This window comes from Triticum urartu, chromosome 3, assembly GCF_003073215.2.
Source record: "Triticum urartu cultivar G1812 chromosome 3, Tu2.1, whole genome shotgun sequence".
In the NCBI taxonomy this organism is placed as follows: domain Eukaryota; kingdom Viridiplantae; phylum Streptophyta; class Magnoliopsida; order Poales; family Poaceae; genus Triticum; species Triticum urartu.
This window is the reverse complement of record NC_053024.1, coordinates 484,577,647-484,581,816: the sequence shown is the minus strand read 5'-3', so window position 1 is coordinate 484,581,816 and position 4,170 is coordinate 484,577,647. Positions and strand designations below refer to the sequence as shown.

At 40.5% G+C, this 4,170-nt stretch overlaps 1 long non-coding RNA gene across 8 annotated transcripts; it reads right to left on the bottom strand.

The window, feature by feature from the left end:
* Positions 1–512: 512 nt before the first annotated feature.
* LOC125544490 lies at positions 513–3,678 on the bottom strand. 8 transcript variants are annotated; one of them, XR_007299517.1, is made up of 3 exons: positions 1,139–3,678; positions 869–1,053; positions 513–770 (listed from the first exon to the last, which is right to left on the bottom strand). It is a non-coding gene; the product is annotated as an uncharacterized LOC125544490 (long non-coding RNA). The 8 variants fall into 8 exon arrangements; XR_007299523.1 differs by having other exon boundaries at positions 513–1,053; positions 1,139–1,208; positions 1,342–3,678; XR_007299519.1 differs by having other exon boundaries at positions 513–1,053; positions 1,139–1,842; positions 1,933–3,678.
* Between the last annotated feature and the right edge of the window lie 492 nt (positions 3,679–4,170).

Genomic DNA, 4,170 nt, shown 5'->3' with positions numbered 1-4,170 from the left:
TCTGAAAAAGGCTAGCATGGCATTTTGTCCGCACTAGTAAGTATGCATGTGCAACGCACGTCTCGCTTAAATATGTTCTACTATGAAACTTAATAATTCTGTTATAACATAAATCTACATTTTGAGCAGCTGCAATCTCACGCAAAAAGCATATAATTCCGAACTCGTACAAATGACTGAAAATATTGTGCTTTATAAATCAACAGGCCCATGTCCATTGCTTAGCAAATACCTCAGTCCGTCAAGAAAATGTAATTGTGGCCTATGGCCATGCATGCACCCCTAGCTAGTGCATCTCGACAACCAAGGCCATGACCAACATCTCGCCAGCATCCACAGTGCCATATAGATATTCACGTATCACAGACAAAATTGTTTCTCATATATCACATCCATGACCTCTTAAACTGTATAATTGACATAATTCACCAGTTATTTCAATCTTAAAGTCATCATTGCATCCAAACTGAAGTAAATTTGAGTTGCTCAAAAAAAAGTTGCTCAAAAAAAACTCAAGTAAATTTGAGGTGTAATATTTCCAACCAAGAAAAATACATCTTCAATCTTATTTTCTTCTAGGTCGTGCCTATGAGTGGGCCATTGCCAATAAGCACCAGGAAAAAAGATATGCAAGTGTGTGTACAGAGGCAATGAAAATTAGTAGTTTCCACATAAGCTGATCAAATGAAATAATTCGTCAACGTTCTGAGATACAAGTTTGTCCACCAAAGAAACAAAACATTGCTAGTCAGCAAACCAAGCTGCAGCACCTGTGGTTGTTCCAAGCAAAATCAGGTACCCGTGAAACCAAAACCAGCCACAGAGACAAAGCAGATGCCCAAACCGCTGAAGGTAGAAACACGCTTACTCATAATCTAGAGGCATTTTGTGGTCATTTAGTGTTCATCCTTCCATGGCAAGGTCCAAAGCAACGAAGGTACTTGCAACTTGATATTTGGAAGCTCGCCATGTATCTGGCTCCTTTTTTTGCGATCGCAAAAAAATCAATCTCTAGGAGAGTATTAACACATATCACTGATAATGAACATAACTCTGCAAAGAAAAAGGAAAAAGTGAGAAGGAGATTAATAAACGTAGCTGTACATATGCTACATAAATTTCCATCTAATATTCTCACCTTGGTCCCGGTCTGCAGTATGTCGTCTTGCCCATCCAGCCTGAACTGATAGAGAAAGTTCCATGTGACACTTTATTTGTGAGGATATAACATGAGTCAACAACAAATTTATCATTGTTATTCATGGCAAGATAATAGATCATTCATAAATATATATTTTGTTGGATGTTGATTACTGGAAAGTAATACCAACATGGGCTTACAAATTTGGGCATGCTTCTTTTCACCGACGACACCTATTAGCAGAGGTAAATCATAATATTATAGACATATGTTACTAATAGAAAATACTGCTTTTCTTTTTATATTACTTAAATTAGAACAATCAATTTCTTCCATGTCCCGAAACTTCTCATTGAGCCTCTCCATTTAACTCAGCAATTTTGGGTTATGGTAAAATCATGGGTTTTCAACAAAATAAAAACAAACAAGACCAATAAGAAAGAAAACTTAAGAATTCAAGCCTATCAGACAATCATGCACCTCCGGTGGCATGTCGACAATCAGACATACCAAAACCTTTAGTCCTAATTTTTTCCCCAATACAATGTGTGAAACAACAAATAATAACCTTGTGTGTGTGTGTGAAACAACAAATAATAACCTTCATACCAGCAATGCATATTAATATTAGAAGATCAAAATGTGTTTCACTGTGTAACATTTCCATTGCATGTACATAACATGCTATGCATCAAATCCCCCTGCACAAGATTCCTCTGTCATGGCCACACTCGTATCCAGTGGGGGTGGAGTAGCCTAGGACGTGAAGCAGGGAAAGGGGCACAACATACCGGTGCGGCCGGCGACGGCGGAGACACAAAGGACTGCTCGGCCTCCTCGTCCCCACAATGCTTTAACTATCTTGGATATCTTTCAAAAAGAATGGCAATGAGGGCGTCGGTTGCTACAAATTCATGACTTCAAAGAAACACAATAACCCATTAGATGGTTCAGTACAAATCATTTCTTCACTTGCAGTACCATGTAAAACATTGAATAGGTATGCATCACTCATCATTTCAAAAAGACTTCGAACAAAAACATTCAACACCTCTGACTCCACAAAGATTTAAGAAATTAGGGTGCCTAAATCTTTATGCAGAACTGGGTACATCTTACTTATTAGTTAGCCAACCACCGTATCCAAGTGGCCCAATTACGTGAATACAATCAGTATCAATCATAAGTATGAAACATGAAACTTTCTGAAATGATCAGTACTTATTAGGTCTCAAACTATACATATAGAAACTTGAGACTGCAGACATGAACGGTCGACTCTGAAACTCCACTCAAATCACCACATTATCTAAGCATGCTCAGTTAGCAACAGTAAAACAAATTACAGAATCTGAAACCTCACACATTATTTAGAGAGTACCTTATTTTCTGTTCTTGCTACACTGGAATCAATGTACACTCTGAATGAAAAATAACAAACACTTGATTGATATGGTCATCATATATGAAATAAGACAGTATGTGACAAACTATATAAAGCCGTAGATTTTGATGTACTACTAATATTTGGTCATCCAAACTCATATAATAGTTCCTCACCTGCAAATCCTCCAGTAGTTGTGCTGACATATGAAACATCTTCTTGATCTCCCTAAGCTGAATTCTATGATAGCACAGAGCTGAACTCGAAAAATAAAATCACACCGCAGGACATCTACAGGCTATTTTTACATGAAATGAGACTCGAAAACACATACAAAGGAAAAGGGGACACCTGTTTAAATAAGCCATTGAAAGCAGGCTACACAGAGCTCGACATATCGCCTTGCCAACCTAGCTCAATATCAGCATTTCTTCGGGCCCAATCCTCTTTGCTGGTCTCAAATTAGTCATGTTAAATTTCACAAAATAAATGTCCTTGCAAGATTCACAATTCAAATCCTTTGTGCATTCTAACCAAGAAGATGGAATTCAATCTTCGGTGAGGATTGAATCCTAGTGTCATAAGTAATACATATATAAACATCAGTAGCATCAGAGATTGCTCACAAGGGCAACGCTGCACACCATGCTATTTCCGTACTCAAGGATCACAAAATAACATCATATAAAGAATACAGAGGAAACCACATATAGGGAGCAAATCATCATCTAGTTGACATAGAAATTAGTCTGCTACTTCTCTTTGCCAGCTCAACATTACCAATGTTCTTCTGTGCCATCAGCAGAAAAAAGAACAAAGAGAGATGAAATTCAGTTTGCATCCAAAGCTCTCTTCATTCCCCACGGCCGGAGGTCTCCCCGTCCCCAAAACATGCCTCCGCCAGCAGAGCACCCGTGCTTGCCGTTCCTCGCTGTCCCCTTGCCGTTCCACCGGAGTTCCCCACCAGTCCACCGTCACGGGCTCACAGCGACCCCGGCGGGGCAGAGAGAGGGAGGGAGGAAGGGAGAGAGGGAAGATATATACCTAGACAGCACCGGTGCCCTTGCTCAGCCGCCGCCGCCCGGATCCAAATCGCCACTGCTGCCCCGATCCAGGACAGTAGGATGAGATCCCGAGGATAGAGTCAGGTGGCAACGACCGGAACTGTGGGGGCGGCACGTTGGGAAGATGGAAAGGAAATTAGTGGGGATTCCATTGATCCGCGTGGTGGGCGGGCCGTGCGGATCGGGGGCACAGACCACCGGCGTCTGCTGGCAGAACATTTGATCAGTCGTCGATCTGGTTAATAGATTATTGGTGTAATATGGGCGGTAGGATATGTGTAAGTTGATTTGATCCGAAGGCTCTAACTATCTTGTATATAGTTTGTTGTGTGGATTTTAGAAAACTTACGTTTGCTTTGCTCTTTTAATAGTAGTAGGTATTTGATCCTAGTCGTCGATCTGGTTAATAGATTATTGGCGTAATATGGATGATAGGATATGTGTAAGTTGATTTGATCTGAAGGCTCTGGCTATCTTGTGTACAGTTTGTTGTATAGATTTAGGAGAATTTACGTTTGCTCTTTTAATAGTAGTAGAGATATGCGTGACGACCGGGTGCGTGCCCGGTGCCCTGCCAGACG